Source organism: Rhinoderma darwinii, chromosome 2 (assembly GCF_050947455.1).
Source record: "Rhinoderma darwinii isolate aRhiDar2 chromosome 2, aRhiDar2.hap1, whole genome shotgun sequence".
NCBI classification, from domain to species: domain Eukaryota; kingdom Metazoa; phylum Chordata; class Amphibia; order Anura; family Rhinodermatidae; genus Rhinoderma; species Rhinoderma darwinii.
The window spans coordinates 320,225,513-320,244,324 of NC_134688.1; the positions used below are offsets into that span (position 1 = coordinate 320,225,513).

General features: G+C 41.9%; 1 protein-coding gene across 1 annotated transcript in view; it reads right to left on the reverse strand.

Annotated features, from left to right (window-relative positions):
- LOC142741243 (acidic mammalian chitinase-like) overlaps window positions 1-18,812 on the reverse strand; it is a 159,045-nt gene that overhangs the window by 127,362 nt on the left and 12,871 nt on the right. The window contains exon 2 of the mRNA XM_075850645.1: window positions 2,484-2,513. The gene's annotated coding sequence lies outside the window, so the exon portion shown is untranslated. The remainder of the gene's footprint in view (window positions 1-2,483; window positions 2,514-18,812) is intronic.

Sequence of the window (18,812 nt, forward strand, 5' to 3'; positions counted from 1 at the left end):
AAAGGGCCAGTGCGCGCACAAATGATTTCGTCATCATCATCACCTGCCCTGATTTCCTGGTCTATAAGAAGGCCCCAGGCCTTCTGATCCTTGCCTGAGCGTTGTTAATCTATCCCAGTCTGTCTCGCAATGGTCCCTTAAGTGTCTCCCGTTCCAGCTGTTACCCTTGCCCTGTTACCGTTCCTGTATTCCGTATTGTTCCCAGTGTTGGAGTAGTGTCGTCTGCCACGTCCAGTGTCTTCTGCCACGTCAAGTGTCTTCTGCCACGTCAAGTGTCTTCTGCCACGTCAAGTGTCTTCTGCCACGTCCAGTGTCTTCCGCTTCATCGGATACTGCCCGCCACGTCTGGCGCCTCCTGCCGCACCAGCCTCCATCCGTGCTGAAGCCACAGCCACCTTCCGGACTATTTCAGGTACCCAAGCATTACTGTCTGCCATTGACTTTCGCATAGACTGTGACCTGGTCAGCTGCCTCCCCGCTACGGCGGAGCGGCCTAGTGGGTCCACATACCCTGTGTCTGTGACATATATATGTACTGAGCTTGCTTCTGGTGCTGTATTTATGTACTGAGCTTTGTTCTTGTGCTGTTTTTATGTAATGAACTTGGTTCTGGTGCTGTATATATGTACTAAGCTTGGTTCTAGCACTATATGTCTGTATTTTGCTTGGTTCTGGCACCATTTTTTTAAACGTTACGACCAGCAGATGATCGAGCGTTTGCTCGGTCATCTGCTGATCGTTCCCCTGTTTACACAGGGCACTTATCGGCAACGAGCATTATATTAACGCCCGTCTGCCCGATAATCGTCCTGTGTAAAACCCCCTTTAGTTCACTATATCTATGGATTAAGCTTGAATCTGATACTGTATTTGTACACTAAACATTTCTAACTGATCTCCACCTGCCTTATGGGGGCCTGATTATTACATTTTCATTGGGCAAAGGGTGCTCTGTTAATGGAGGATGAGGCCTCTAACTACTATATGGGAGTACATAACTACTATATGAAGGCCCTAACTACTATTTGGAGCACTAAAGAGGATAATTATATTGGGGGGGACAAAAGAAAACTACTATTGTGTGAGGGGGACTTTACTACTGTGTGGTGGCATTAATACTGTTTGGGGGCAAAATAACTGTGTGGAACACCAAGGAGAGCACTATTACTGTGCAAGGACTAAAGGGGGCACTATTACTGTTTGGGTATAAGTGGGGAGTGTATAGAATTTACAACACAGACGTCTTTGACTCCTTGATTTTCCATCAAAGACAAGTCGTGGCTGGAAAAAGTCATCATGGCGTTCTGGCCCAGATGAAGAAGAAAGTGAACGACTCCAATCTAAGAAGATGTCACCTATGAATCACTGGATGTAACTGTACTGTAATCCCTCATATGGCCTGCAGACTGCCTGTGTAGGACTGGTATCTACCACTATATGGTCACTGTATGGTGGTAATATTGGTCTTTGAATAGTGGTTTCTATTCAGTAACAATATGGTGGAATAATTCAGTCACTAGGTGGTGGTAATATGTGGTTATTGTTGTGCAGTATTTTTTAGTAACAGTATGGTGGCATTATTCAGTCTCTCTGTGGTTTTAATATGTGGTCATTATGTGGCGGTATTGTTCAGTAATAGTATGGTGGCATTATTCAGTCACTATGTGGTGTAATGTGTGGTCATGGTGTGGCAGTATTATTCAGTAACAGTATGGGGGCGTTATTTAGTCACTATGTGGGGATAATATGTGATTATGGTGTGGTGATATTATTCAGTAACAGTATGGTAGTCTTATTTAGTTACTATGTGGTGGTAATAGGTGATCCTGATGTGGAGGTATTATTCAGGAACAACATGGTGGTACTATTCCGCCACTATGTGGTGGTAATATGTGGTCATGGTATGGCGGTATTGTTCAGTAATAGTATGGTGGCATTATTCAGTCACTATGTGGTGTCATTTGTGGTCATGGTGTAGCAGTAATATTCAGTAACAGTATGGGGGCATTATTTAGTCACTATGTGGTGATAATATGTGATCATGGTGTGGTGATATTATTCAGTAACAGTATGGTAGTCTTATTTAGTTACTATGTGTTGGTAATATGTGATCTTGGTGTGGAGGTATTATTCAGTAACAGTATGGTGGTATTATTCAGTCACTATATGGTGGTAATATGTGGTCATATTGTTACTGTATTATTTAGTAACAGTATGGTGATATTATTTAGTCTCTATGTGGTGGTATTATGTGGACATGGAGTGGCATTATTATTCAGTAACAGTATGATGGTTATATTCAGTCACTTTCTATACATAGAAAATTGTCTTATAGCTATATTGTCTTTGAGACTCACAATGCCACTGGGAGGGGGGCAAGTTTATATATTCCCATGTATTAAGCCATGCTACTAGTAAACCTACTGTTCCTGTTGTATAAATTAATTTTAATTGAACTGCATATTTGAGAACCTTTTACTTACCAATCTGAGCTCCCAGAATCAGTGCCAATGCTACAAAAAAAAAAAAAACACCATATATAATTAACATTTTCCAGCATTAATTAAATTTTTACTAGTATTAAGAAAGTAATTCTAATCCAGTCATAATTTATAAATTAAGAATGACAGGATTTGTTTTGTGCATAACATTTCAAATATTTCATTTTTAACAACTGCTCACTGATTCATTTCAGAAATTGATAAAGGGGGAAGAGATGAAACATTAGATTACAGCAAACTAAAAGGATTAATAGGTAATGATAAGTGATATAAAAGACAGCTCAGAAACCAATGAAAACTGATCAAAAAGGAGTCAATCATCAGAAATAATGGTGACATCCACACCACTATTATTATCCTGTTTGATAAAAAAAACTGTCCTATTAACATATATTATCAAGGAGATTTATTATGCCATTTCCACCAGTTTTTGGCAGAAAGGGTAGCAAATTTTAGTACACGCTTGTTTTGCGCAAACATTTTCTAATTTACTGTCTTTCTGCTGCTTGTGCCACTTTATAAAAATTGGGTGGGGCTTAGCAAAAGGGACAGGACGACCCATGGTCCGTCAAATTTACGAATTTCAAGTTACGCTAAAAATTTGCAGAAATTAAAGCGGATCTCATTTTGTGGCCCTCGGACAGTCCAAGATGTGCACCTCTTAATAAATTGGTTGCATCTTACTCCAGCAGGCTACAGTCTTAGACTGGCATAATAAAAACACCAGTCTTAGTTAGTAGAAACTTCCAGACAAAACTCATATGCCAGATTTACTAACTAGAAAAATAACTTATAGCGGAAGAAAATAAAGCCTCCATCTTTCTCTAAAAGGTACAGTACAGTCAATTCTCTAGTGCCATTATCTATTTACTGTCTATCATAGTATCATAGTTTGTAAGGCCAAAAAGCGACATATGTCCATCCAGTTCGGCCTATTATTCTGCTATGTTGATCAAGAGGGAGGTAAAAGCCAATATTCTTAGGGAAAAAAATCCTTTTCGAGTCCAATATGGCAATCCTTTATAATCCCGGGATCAACAACCCATCTACAGTAATCCAGTAAGCATTACTTATTATTTACGATTACTTATAATTTATAATATGATTACACTCATACACCCAGGCCTCTTTATAACTCTTTCAGTGAATTCACCATAAAAACTTTTTCTGGCAAAGAATTCCAAGAGGTTGGGTGGTCTTTAAATTTTGGCTTCTTTTAAAAGGATAATTTTTAAAGGGGTTGTCTAATTTGGAAAACCCATTTCATATACCCTATTAAGGAATTCAGAATTATTAGAGGGGGATTCTAATCTCTTGGGCAGAGTGGAGAGCGGTTACAGAGAGCGGTTACAGAGAGCATCTATCTTTTTGGAGCACCTGCCCTGTCCTGCATGACACAGACAACCCATTGATTTGAATGGGCACTGTAATGCTTTATTTCACTTCTGGGGGCACTGCGGGGAAATTAAACCCTTAATTACATTTTTACTCATAGATAACAGCTGATCGCTGGGTGTCCCAGCAGGGGTACACTTTATGATCAATCATTATTGTCTAAAGCAACCTCTTGATATGTCTTTGATATGCACCTACCAGTGAAGACGATAACCTTGGCCATTGCTGCCTCCACACAAGTGACAATGAAGTTTTTATAGTTTATTTTTGGTATGACATATGCTATTGGTAATCAGGAAACAGAATAGTAATTGCAAAATTTATTAATTTCTTAACAAACATGGAACTATTTCATGTAGTGGTACTTGTCTCTTGATGTATTAATTCCAGTAGTACTACTGGTGTATCTGCTTTTACATCAGACATAAGGTGATTATGCAATGAGCACAAAAACCTTATCTATTTTCACATTTATTTCAGAGACAAAGCGGCCTGAATTATGCAATATATTTTGATAATCTTACAACTGGCTTTAAATAATTGAATCATAACTGATAAAGACAATTTGGAAGTAAATTAAGACAAAGCCCAAAACAATAATTAGCTATGGAAATAAAATAAGTAAATCTTGTTCAGCTGATAAGCCAAGGAGATCTGATCAGATCAAGGTTAACAAGATAATTTACACATTTATATGCCATAGACAAAGAACATTCAGAAGATAAAAAAAATATCACCAAAATTATTTTCTATAACAATTATTTTTCCTAAAATGAGGACTGGATATTTAATTAGCTCCATACGGTCTTTGCACAAACCCTAGTTTTCTTCCTCTGTTCTTTATATAGTATCAGAAAATAATTATAATTAAAAATATTAAAAATATACCTGCAAGGTAACATTTCTCAAAAAATTCCTTCAATATACTGTATATGGCACTTTGTCTCCTGTGGGCTTTGCTTGGTTTTCTATAGAGGCCGCATGGTTGGCATATTATAGTCAATGGCCAATAATGTGGCAGCCGGAATAAGCCCAGAATAGAGCCGACAGGAGACTGTGTCACATCACTTTCCTAATCCCGCATATCGTTCTGGCAACGGGCAGGTTTGACACGTGTCAGACCTCCACTTTTTATACATTAGTGTCATATAGATTACCCCAAAAATTTTCAACAATTGGTCAATTTTTTCCTCACTTGACACAAAACCAAGCTGTACTGTACCATGAAGATAAATTGCGTGGTGAGTTTGTTGAACAACTTGTGGTACCCCAGCCATATCATAGAATGGTATTAGACCTGGCTCATAAGCATGTCTTGGGGGAACATTTAGGATTTCAGAAAACTAAGGATTGCGACTCACAAAGGTTCTTCTGGACAGCCATGCATGTTGAAATTCAAGGATATTATGAATCATGCCCAGAATGTCAATTGACCGCTACTGTGTCCTATTTTCATAACCCCCTAGTACCACCACCAATTATAGAGGTATCATTAGAGTGAATTGCCATGGACCTGGTAGGACCTATGGTAAAATCTGCTAGGGGATACAGTACATATTGATAGTAATGTATTATGCTAACCGGTACCCATATATCAGTCTTCTAAAATATATCTGAGGAACTGTTTTATGTTTTCCTGTGCTAGCATACCCAAATAAATCCTTACTGACCAAGGTAATCCTTTTATGTCTAAATTTATGACAGTTTGTTAATTACAAAAAATTGTAAACATCTGTGTACTATCTACAGATTAAGTTGAAACGTTTAATTAAAACCTTAAAGACGATTCTCATCAGAGTGATCTCTAAGGATTGGGGGGACAGGGTTTGTTTTCTGCTTTATTTGTTGCCATCCGGGAGATCCTGCAATCTTCCATAGATTTTTCTCTCTTTGAGTTCTTAATGGAAGGCAACCACGTTGGCTTCTTGTCATTGCCAAGGACATCTAGCTCCAAGAAGCTTCACCTTACTATGAGTTATTGAGCATATTGCTAGTATTCAAGCCAGAGTTCCGGCAGTGACGGTAGATCGGAGAGTGACTGTGGCAGCGGAGACAAAACAGGGCGAACCTGTGGCAGGCAGCGGGCAAGGCATTTGGGGCCCCATTGGAGGACCTCTCCAGAACTCCAGTAGAGAACTGGAGTATGTAGGCGAAGCCAAGCCAGGCCTAGTGGGTCCACATACCCCTAGATCGTGACACTTTGTTCAGGCCATGGAACCCACTGGCCAATCCAAGACTTCAGTTCAAGTGATTCAAACAGATATGTGTGATCTACGTGCATGCCAGGATCAACTCCTCCTCCAGATGTTGCTGCCGTCCAACTGCCCATCACGCCTCCTGTCTGTTCTGGATCCACAGTTTCGTTGCCTCTCCCTCCTCGCTATGACGGTCACCCTAGAGTCTGTAGAGGTTTCCTCAACCAATGTATCATTCATTTTAGGCTACGAGCTCATCTCTTCCCCTCTGATGAGGCCCAGGTAGCATGGGCGAATCCGATCTTGGAACGACAGGGACCTGAATTCTCTGACCTAGCATTATTCCTACAGACTTTTCGTACTGTGCTCGAGGAGTCAGGTCAAATATCCTCTGCAGTGGCCACTCTGCTATCACTTAAGCAAGGTGGGTCCACAGTTGGAGAGTATGCTATCTCCTTCTATACTCTGGCAGCAGAGTTGGCAAGGAAAAATGAGGCTTTTGTGGCGATCTTTTGGCAGGGACTGTTCTCGCACGTCAAGGAAGAGCTAGCAGTCCATGATCTTCATTCTACTCTGGATGCTCTCATCCTGTTGGCTACCCGGGTCGACATGAGAATCCAGGAACGTGCTCAGGGGGTTCGGCAGGAGAGACATATCCACAGACTGGCATCCTCATTCCAGAGACCACTATTGCCTCCTCCTGTTGTCCTACCTGAAGAACCTATGCAGGAAGACAGAATCAAACTGTCCGAGCAGGAGAAACAGCGCAGACGCTCTTCAGGCCTGTGTCTATATTGTGGCCTTAAAGGCCATTTCATTCACCAAGGCCCCCCACAAAAATCGGGAAACTCCAGCACCTAGAGTTGGTTGGAGAGTCAACCCTAGGTGGGACGACGCCAAGCGTCAAAGTCTCTCCCAAATTATCCATTCCTATGACCATCTTCTCTAGTGAGACATCACACTCCTCCTCAGCCTACCTGGACTCTGGAGCAGCTGCAAATTTTATTTAGTAGGATCTAGCGGCTCGCCTACATTTACCCACAGTTCTTCTGGAGAGACGTCTGGTGGTTGCCTCTGTGAATGGACTACCTTTGCCTGATCCTGTCGTATTTGTCACTAAAACACTGACACTTCAAATTGGAGCTCCTCACTCGGAACAGATTACATTCCTTGTTCTACCTAAAGTCATCAATCCTGTCCTGCTGGGCCTGCCTTGGCTTCGCCTACATGCTCCAGTTCAAGACTGAAGTTCTGGAGATGTCTTCCGATGGGTGCCCAAATGCCTTGCCCGCTGCCTGCCACAGGTTCGCCCTGTTTTGCCTCCACTGCCACAGTCACTCTCCGATCTACCGTCACATTGTGCCAATTTTACGGACATCTTCAGTAAGAAGGAGGCAGAGACTCTTCCTCCCCATCGCATCTACGATTGCCCTGTTGAATTACTTCCTGATGCCTCGCCAACTCAAGGTCGAGTTTACCCTCTCTCCCTGCCAGAGACCCTAGCCATGTCTGCCTACGTTAATGAGAACCTGGAGAGAGGGTTTATCCGGAAGTCATCCTCTCCGGCAGGAGCCGGATTCTTCTTCGTGAAGAAAAAAAACGTATCTCTTTGTCAATGTATCGACTACCACTTATCTCAGAACTTTTTGATAGCATTCGTGGGGCCAAGGTGTTCACAAATCTGGATCTACGCGGAGCTTATAGCTTGATCCGTATCCGCAAAGGTGACGAGTGTAAAACCGCATTTAAGGTTTGGCCTCCGGAGGCAGAATTAGCGTTCACTGCTTTTACCTCAGCATCTGTTCTCCATCAACCTGATGCTTCTCGGCAGTTCTTTCTGGAGTTGGACACCTCTTCCATAGGTGCGTGCAGGGGTGTAGCTAGAGGGGCAGGCGGGGCATGTGCCCCGGGCGCAACTAGGTGGTAGGGAAGGGGGGGCACTGCAGAGCAGCTGATCGCTGCTGATAGGCACCCTGTATGTCGGACACCTGCAGCAGCTTTAGGAAGAGCCAGGAAATCACGCAGCGGCAATTCTGACTGGGGTCTGTGACGGCCAGGGAGTGGACCAGTCCAGACACCTCACCTGTCATCTGACCGCACGTCAGTGACACGAGGTCAGATGACTCAGGTCAGGGGACTGGACTGGTCCACTCCCATGTTGCACCCTTCCAGCATGTAGGGGGCGCTGAGAAGCAGAGGAGGAAGCTCCGCCCACAGCCCGTCCTGACCTGTGATCCTGTCAGCAAGGAGACATGGTGAGTGTCTGTGTGTATATGTGTGTGTAGTGTGTATACAGTATGTGTCTCTGTGTTAGTATGTGTATATGTTACAGTGTGTGTGTGTGTGTGTGTGTGTGTGTATGTGTGTGTGTGTACACCGCATTCCAAATTATTATGCAAATGTAATTTTTCGCTGATTTTCCTAAATAGTCTATGCAAATTACAGTCAGTATAATCTTCAACCCATCAACCGTTGGAGTATAATGCAAATTTTATTGAAAAAAATCTTCTAATGATAGGATCAGCGTATAACGTCCCCGCTGAGACAGGCGTACATCCCAGCATCGTTGGAACTGATGTAGTCAACAATCTTTGCCATTGCATAAAGATTCACTTATCTATTGTTCCAATGCAAATGAAAGCCTTCGATTGAAGAGGCTAAATGGCCTTATCTCCCCTGAAGAAATTTTGGCCACAAGGAAACGCGTCGGGAGAAGGCATAACACTAGTTGCCTGGATATATAAAAAGTAACAAGGAGGTTTCCCAGTCCCCAGGTATAGGAACGGCATGGACTTTGCTACATCATAAAATGGGTAGGGGGATTGATTACCCCAAATACAGCAATCCCTACCTTTCTGAAAAACCTTCTCCTCATATATTAAAATTATTTGGAGCTCTGCATGTATTCTGTAAAAGACTTGGTTACAACCTGCGCAAATAGGCATTTAGTAACCGCACAGAATGTTATTTTCGCCTCACAATAGGGAGTACATCCTTATTTTGAAAGATTGTTTGTTGTGTATTTACCTGCACACTTTTAAAAATAATGAGTAAAAGTTATATTTTATCAAACTCTATTTCTACTCCAGTGATTTGTACATTGTGTACAGTCAGTATCCTCGAGTCCCTCTTCCGGTGCCAGCCATGACTCAAGTACCAGCAGCAAATTCTTCATTTGGGACTTTTATTTGCATCTGGCAGCAAACTAAGTCTGCGATCCTCCAGACACGCATGAAAAAGCATGCCAATAGAAGAAGAAAAGTTCCTCCTCAGTTCTCTTGTGGAGCCAAGGTCTGGCTTTCCTCAAGGAACATCCCTTTGAAGGTGCCCTCATACAAATTTTCCCCCAGGTTCCTTGGACCCTTTGAGATCCTACAACAGATAAACCTTGTCTCCTATAAGCTCCGGCTGCCTTCTACCCTCAGAATCCCCAACTCCTTTTATGTGTCCCTGCTGAAACCTGTGGTTCTGAACTGATACAGTAAGACTCCTAGTCCTGCAGTTGCTCCCAGCGGTTCATCTGATGTGTTTGAGGTGAGGGGATCCTGGACTGCAAGAGGGTAGGAGGAAGGACTTTTCTATTTGCTGGACTGGAGAGGGTTTGGTCCTGAGGAGAGGTCCTGGGAGCCAGAGGAGAACCTTAATGCCCCTACCATCGTTAAAAAAATTCCTCTCTCGCTCTGGATCCAAGAAGAGGGGATGTAAGGGGGGTGTACTGTAATGGCAGAGGACACGGACGGCAGGCTCCCCTTACCTGCAGACCACAGACCTCCTTCCTGTTGCCCACGTCTCCTTCCCCAGAGACGTCAGCGCATCCGTCCGCTTTGTCCTGTAATGTCCGCAGGGGGCGCGTGTGCGCTGGTTACTGGCCTTAATGGGCCAGTGCATGCATATGTAATTAATTAATTATATCCCAGACCATCCTGGACTATAAAAATAGCCCTGCCCTTTCTTTCCTTGCCTGAGCGTTGTTGTAATTTTCCCATGTTCGTATTGCAAATGGTCCCTTAGTGTTCTCCTGCTCCCAGTGGTCCTGCTACCTGAATCCTGTATCCCGTGCTGTGTTTTGTTCCCTAGCCTGTTTAGTATTGGAGTCGTGTTGTGCCGCCTGCAGTTATAGACCACTCCTGGTATCATACACCACGTCTGGCGCAACCTACCACCCCTGCTGTTATACACCACGTCTGGTGTCAACTGTCATCCCTGGTATCATCCGCCACATTTGGCGCAACCTGCTATGCCTGCTGATATACATCTCGTCTGGTGTCATCTGCCACTCCTAATACCATCTGCCAGGTCTGGTGTAACCTAACACATCTAGCCCCATCCGTGCCAGAACCCCTGCCACCATCTGGACTATCTCAGATACAAAGTGCTACAAAGTTGTATAGACTTTCGCATAGACTGTGACTTGACCAGCTACCTCTCCACTTTGGCGGAGTGGCCTTGTGAGTCCACATACCCCTAGATCGTGACAATAGCCTTGAAGGGGTTGGCCAGGAATAAATTGTATTTCAATTTTAACTTAAGGTGACATGTACAATTAACTCTCTAATATAATGTCTGTTTATATTTGGAACGGCTACTTACTTCTAATTAGCGGTCACGTGACTGCACCCAGAGTAAACTTTTCATATCCTGTGACGTTCCGTGTCTTTGCTCAGGCAGGACTTCCGGCTGAGCAGAGGCACGGCGCATCATCAACTACATTTACAGGCAGTGGGCCGGGTTACATAAATACATGGACAATGGGGGTTACATAAGTACATGGATGATGGGGGTCATATAAATACAGGGATGATGGGGTTATATGAATACATGAATGATGGGGTTATATACAGGGATGATAGGGTTATATAAAGGAATGATGAGGTTGTCATCCCTCTGTATAACCTCCATTATCCCTGTTTATAACCCTCATCATCCCTGTATATAACCCCCATCATCTCTGTATATAACCCATCATCCCTGTGTATTACCCCCATCGTCCCTGTGTATTAACCCCATCATCCCTGTATATAACCCCCATCACCCCTGTATATAACCACCATTACCCCTGTATATAACCCCCATCATCCCTGTATATAACTCCCATCATCCCTATATATAACCGCTTTAATTTCTGTATAGGATGTTGGGGGTAATACACAGGGATGATGGGGGTTATATACAGGGATGTTGAGGGCTATACACAGGGATAATGGGGGTTATACACAGGGATAATAATGTCTGAGACGTCATTAGTCGGCATTTGCAAGCGGAGCTGACAAATTGCCCAAGTGCATTCAGTGTGGCATTACATTACTCATACAACCATTCATAATCTCATTAATAGCATGCCAATGCGTGTAAGTCAGTGTATTTCTGTGCGTGGCGCTCATACTTGATACTAAATAAAAAAGCAATATGTTTGGAATATATAGTTTCCATTTTTTTTATTATTTGCATATTATTAACATAGTTACATAGTTCGTACGGTTGAAAAAAGACATGTCCATCAAGTTAAACCAAGGGATAGAAAAAGAGAAGTAAAACATTTCTACACCTAAGAGCTTATATTTTTTTGTTCTAGGAAATTATCTAAGCCTTTTTTAAAGCCATCTACTGTCCCTGCTATGACCAGCTCCTGCGGTAGACTATTCCATAGATTCACAGTTCTCACAGTAAAGAAGGCTTGTAACCGCTGCAGATTGTACCTTGTGCCCCCTTGTTTTTTGAGGGGGTTTTACATGGAACAGGATTTCACCATATTTTTTGTATGTGCCATTAACCCCTTAAGGACGCAGCCTTGTTTTGGCCTTAAGGCTCAGAGCCCATTTTTCAAATGTGACATATTTCACTTTATGTGGTAATTTCGTCGGAATGCTTAAACCTATCCAAGCAATTCTGAGATTATTTTCTCATGACACATTGGGCTTTATGTTACTGGTAAAATTTGGGCGATATATTCAGTGTTTATTGGTGAAAAATTGCAAAATTTTGAGAAAATTTATAAAAAATTGCATTTTTCAGAATGTAAATGCATCTGCTTGTAAAACAGACGGTTATACCACCCAAAATAGTTACTAGTTCACATTTCCCATATGTCTACTTTAGATTGCCATCGTTTTTTTAACATTCTTTTATTTTTCTTGGACGTTACAAGGCTTAGAACATAAACAGCAATTTCTCATATTTTTAAGAAAATTTCAAAAGCCTTTTTTTTAAGGTACCTGTTCAGTTCCAAAGTGGCTTTGAGGGGCCTATGTATTAGAAACCCCCATAAAACACCCAATTTTGAAAACTAAACCCCCTCAAAGTATTCAAAACAGTATTTAGAAAGTTTATTTAACCCTTCAGGCATTGCACAGAAATTAAAGCAAAGTAGAGGTGAAATTTGCAAATTAAATTTTTCTTGCTGAATTTCAATTGTATTACATTTTTTTCTGTAACACAGAAGGTTTTACCGGAGAAACACTACTAAATATGTATTGTCCTTTTCTGCAGTTTTTAGAAATGTCCCACATGTGTCTCTAGTGCGCTCGTGGACTAAAACACAAGCTCCAGAAGCAAAGAGGTGCCAAAACAGTAGGAATCCCACAAAAGTGACCCCATTTCGGAAACTAAACCCCTCAAGGAATCAATTTATGGTTGTTGTTACCATGTTGACCCCACAGTTTTTACACAGCACGTATTTGAATTGGGCTGTGAAATAAAAAAAAAGAAATTTTTTCCAATAAGATGTAATTTTTTATAAAAATTTCTTATTTTCACAGGGAACAAAATAACCTATTTTGTTGCCCAATTTCTCCTGAGTGCAGCAATACTCCATTTGTGGCGATAAACTGGCGTTTGAGCCCATGGGAGGCCTCAGAAGGAAAGGAGCGCTGTGTGTTCTTTGGAATGCAGATTTTGCTGGATTGGTTTTCGGGTGCCATGTCGCATTTGCAGAGCCCCAGAGGTATCAAAGCAATGGAAACCCACCAGAAGTGACCCCATTTTGGAAACTACACCACTCAAGAAATTAATTGATGGGTAATGTGACCATTTAGACCCCATAGTTTCTTCACAGAACTTATTTGAATTGGGCTTGGAATTTAAAAAAAAATTATTTTTTCCAATCATATGTAGTTTTAGGTCAAAATTTCTTATTTTCACAAGAAATAAAATACTCCATTTTGTTGCCCAATTTCTCCTGAGTGCAGCAATACCCTATTTGTGGTGATAAACTGCCGTTTGGGCCCATGGGAGGACTCAGAAGGAAAGGGGCGCTATTTGTTCTTTGGAGTCCATATTTTGCTGGATTGGTTTTCGGGTGCCATGTCGCATTTGCAGAGCCCCAAACGTATCAAAGCAATGGGAACCCACCAGAAGTGACCCCATTTTGGAAACTACACCCCAGGTGTGGGCATGTATTGTGGTCAATACAAAGACATCTCTCTTGTCCTTGTACTTGACACACAATATGTTGCTGCTGGATTGTGCCCAAGCGGAGTCTTAGGGAGGCCTCTCAGATTTCTTCTAGCAGTGCCGCATGCCGCAGTACTTCTGGAAGCGAGGCAGTTGAAGAGTGGGACGCTGGTATAAAAATTATCCAGGTAGCGTTGGTAACCCTGGTCCAGCAGTGGGTGCACCAAATCCCACACAATTTATGCATTAACTCCCAGTAAGGGGGGGCATTCTGGGGGCTGAGCACTGGTGTCCTTCCGTTCATATATCCTAAATTTGTAGGTATACCCTGATGCACTCTCGCACAGCTTATACATCTTCACACCATACCTTGCCCTCTTACCCGGCAGGTACTCGCGGAATTGAAGCCTCCCTTTAAAATGTACCAAGGACTCATCAATAGAAATACACTTCTCGGGGGTGTATGCTTGGGAAAACTGGGCACTGACACGGTCTAATAGGGGTCTCCGTTTATTCAAACGGTCAAAACTGGGGTCGTCTTGGAGTAGGGAATGCTCATTAGGAGAAGCGATGTATTGCCTCGTTTTTATTTTTATTTAGTTTCCAGTTCAGTTCTGAAGTTGCTTTGAGGGGCCTATATATTAGAAACCCCCTATGAAACACTCCATTTTAGAAATTAGACCCCTCAAAGTATTCACAACAGCATTTAGAAACTTTATGAACTCTTTAGGTGTTTCACAGGAATTTAGAGCAAATTAGAGGTGAAATTTACATATGTATTTTTGTCAGAAAATCCTTTTTATACCATTTTTTTCTATAACACAAAAAGGTTTTACCAGAGAAACGCAACTTAATACTTATTGCCCAGATTCTGCAGTTTTGAGAAATATCCCACATGTGGCCCTAGTGCGGTAATGGACTGAAGCAGCGGCCTCCGAAGCAAAGGAGGACCTAGTGGATTTTGAGGCCTCTTTTTTATTAGGCACCATGTCCGGTTTGAAGAGGTCTTGTGGTGCCAGAACAGTGGAAACCCCCCAAAAGTGACCCCATTTTGGAAACTAGACCCCTTGAGGAATTCATTGTAGTTTTCTTGGGGTACATGCAGCTTTTTGATCAGTTTTTATTCTATTTTAGGTGGCGTGGTGTCTAAAAAACAGCAATTCTACTATTGTTTTTTTATTCTATTTTTTTTACAGCGTTCACCGTGCGCTATAAATGACATATTCACTTTATTCTGCGGGGCGATACGATTACGGCGATACCAGATGTTTATAGTCTTTTTATGTCTTATGGCGTTTACACAATAAAATACGTTTTGTAAAAAATTACAAAATTCACTTTTTGTGTTACCATATTCTAAGAGCCAGAACTTTTTTATTTTTCCATCAGGAAAGCCGTGCGAGGACTTATCTTTTGCGTAACGAACTGTAGTTTCAATCATTACCATTTTTAGGTACATGCGACTTTTTGATTTCTTTTTATTCCATTTTTTGGGAGGTGAAGTGAGCAAACAATTGTGATTGTGTTACGGTTTATTATTATTTTCTTTTACAGTGTTCACCGTGCGGGATAAATAATGAAATAATTATGTAGTTCAGGCAGTTACGGACGTGGCGATACCAATTATGTATAGTTTATTTGTTTATTTATCTATTTTTATTAATAATAAAAGGACTGATAAGGGAAAAAGGGGGATTTTTAATTTTATTACTTTTAAAACTTTTATTTTCACACATCTTTTTTTAACTTTATTACTTTGTCCCACTAGGGGACTTGAGGGCAGGAGGCTCTGATCGCTATTCTAATACACTGCACTACATGCATAGTGCAGTGTATTAGAGCTGTCAGCTACTCACTGACAGCAAGCATAGTGGGTCCTGACTGTCAGGACCCACTAGGCTTCCGTCGATGGCATAGCCGGACGCCATTGTTTGGTGTCCGGTTGCCATAGTTACAATCGCCGGCCGCTATCGTGTAGCAGGCCGGCGATTGTAGCTTAACCCATAAAAATCTGCGATGTCTTTTGAACGCGGCTTTTAAGGGGTTAATCAGCGGGGACACAGCGATCGGTCCCCGCTGTAGGAGCTGCAGCAGCTGCTGTACGAGACAGCAGCTGTCACAGCTCCTGTATGTGTCGGGAGGACGGCCGAAATGGCCGTTACTCTCGTGACGTACTATTCCGTCATGGAGCGCGAACAGGGCGGTTTCCATGATGGAATAGTACGTCACTGAGCGTTAAGGGGTTAATATATTTATATAAGTTAATCATGTTCCCCTTAGTCGTCTTTTTTTAAATCCATTTGGTTTTTATTTTTCCAAAGTACAATACAAAAGTATACAACATCCCAAAGATATAGTCCCACAGTATTGTATACTGAACACAGAAAAAGCTTGCACCTTTAGATATCAGAAATGTGTCTCGGACGTTGACATACTGACGTATTAACAGACAAGCAAACATAAAAACAGACATACAAAGAGTTGTGGTGATAAATACAAGCAATTATACATATGAGATGTCAAAAAGGAACAGGATGATACAGGATACGAACACCATGTATAAGTTAGCACAGATACATTAACAGAGTGACAGAGATTTTACGGAGCAGAAGTTGAACATGGGGTAACTCCGTCCAAGGGGCCCATTGAGACAAACACTTCTGCCTATAACCTTTAGATGTAGCAAAGTGCAATTCGTATTAGAAGTGAAGATAAACCCTGTTTAGCACCTCCGAGAGATTAAGAGCCTCAGCTGTTTTCCATCTCTTGGCTATATGAAATCTGGAAGCGATAAGAATATGGCTTATTGGCCACCTATATTCTAGAGGGATCTCATCTATCTGCATATCCAATAAAGCCAATGCAGGAGAAGGTAAAAGTTCTGCTCCCATTAATTCTGATATGTAGCGGAAGATACGCTTCCAGAATGGGTAGACTGATTTACATGTCCACCATAGATGAAATAATGTGCCCCTTGCTCCACATTCCCACCAACACAAAGGAGAAGCCCCGGCTTGCTTATGTTGTAGCCTAACAGGTGTGAGGTACGAATGAAACAGAATTTTCCTAACGGCTTCTATATGATTGACACATTTGGATATCCTATGTGAGTGATGTAAAGCAGCCCTCCAGTCCTCCTCCGAGAACTCCCGACCCATATCCATCTCCCACTGAGACATGTATTTCAATTTGAGAAATGAGCCCTGGGTGTTTAAGGACAAGTAAGCTGAGGCCAAACCTTTCAGCGATGTAATGTCCGAATCCAAGAATCTTTGAAACACCGAAGACGGTCCAGAGGCCTGGAGAGCTGCTGAACCTCTCTGAAGAAAGTGCCTAATTTGCAGAAACATAAACAAGTGAGTATTCGGGATATGGAATTTAGCCTGTAAGTCCGCAAATGAGCTTAAGTGCAACCCATTAAACAGGTCAGATATCTGCTGTATGCCTGCTTGGCACCACACCGAGAGGTCTAAATTAGGTATCCAGTGGGAAAGATATATGAATGGGCATTTCATTAGGGAACAATGATACACTTTATATACCTTAACCTCTTTGCTCCACATCTGAATCATGTGCCTAGTCGTAGGTAAAGAGCTGAGATCAGTTTGTGAACCTACCAAAACACCCAGTAAGGCAGCTTTAATATCTGATCAAAATGTATGGACACTCTCTATTTGTGTCCACTGAGTTTTAACCTTCGGGTCCCAACAATACCTAACCGCCGCCAGGGCAGCGGCCATGTAATACAGATAGATATTTGGTACACCTAAGCCACCCCTAGACACATGGGTGGTCATTAACGCTTTAGAGATACAAGCTCTTTTATTCGCCCATACAAATTTAAGAAGTGTGGATTGTAAATCAGTAATAACCCTCAATGGTATTTGTAGAGGGATATATTAAAGAATATTAAATATTAAAGAATCTTTGGCATGAGCCACATCTTTACTAGGTTTATCCTACCCACCCATGATATAATAACATCAGAGACCTGCTGAATTTGAGCCTTAATGGAGGAACAGAGATCTTTAAAGTTAAAGGCAACCATATCTGCCGATTTAGCCATAAGCGTAATGCCTAGGTAAGATATATGGCCTTCCGCCAAGCTAGTTTAGAAATATGTTTTTTAAGAGATTTAGAAACGTGAATTGGTAACATTGCATATTTGGAGTCATTCATTTTATAATAAGATACTTTACTGAAGGCTAATATACTCGCCAGGACATGAGGGAGAGATTGAACTGGGGAGGTTACAGTCAAGATCATCATCAGCATACAGTCCAATTTTATGCTGCACATTACCGACGGAAATAACTGTGACATTCTGGTGAGATCTTATAGACGAAGCAAATGGCTCCATTATCAAAATGAAGATTAGCGGTAAAAGGGGGCATCCCGGTCTTGTACCATTTGACAAGCAAAAGTATTTGGAGATTATCCCTGATATGAAAATCTGGGCCGAAGGTAAGGTATACATTGACATTATAGCTCTATGGATCCACCCCACAAACCCAAATTTAGTAAGAACCTGTGACAGGAAGCCCCAGTGAACCCTGTCAAAAGCCTTTTCGGCGTCCAAGGAGAGGCACACCGCAGGTACAGAAGAAGACTGAGCAATATGAATTAAGTCTATCATTCTCCTAGTACCGTAAGTAGCTTGTCTGTGCTTGACAACCCCAACTTGGTCTACATTTATTAGTGAGGGAAGGAGAGGGTCCAACCTAAGGGCCAAGATTTTTGCAAACAATTTCAAATCCGTATTCAACAGAGATATTGGTCTAAAATTACCTGGTGATGTTGGCGGCTTCCCAGGTTTTGGCAAGGCAATAATTGCAGCTGCCAGCATTTCCTTAGGGAAGGAACCTACATGTACTGAGGCATTAAACACTTGGGCCAAAGCGTCTGATAAGCGGTCAGGAAAAGTTTTATAGTACTCTCCTGGAATCCCATCAGGACCCGGGGCTTTTGAGGTTTTAATAGTTTTAATAGCTTTCCCTATGTCTTCTACTGATACAGGAGCATTTAAAGATTCTGTTTGTAAGTCATCTAGCTTTGAGAGATCTAGTCCACGTAGGAACTTCTCAATCAGCTTGTCTGTAGGCTGGGGAACCGTCTCATCTGTGTTTAAATTGTATACCTTCTCATAGTATGCAACAAATGCACCAGCAATATCTACCGGATTATGAACTTTGCCTTTTGTAGGGTGATCAATGAAACCTATTGTACTCCTGGCCTGATATTTTTTAACTCTCCTAATAAGTGTAGCCCCAGCTTTATCTCCAGCTACATAGAATTGTGCTTCCATCCGTTTCAAAGCCATTTCGTATTTGTA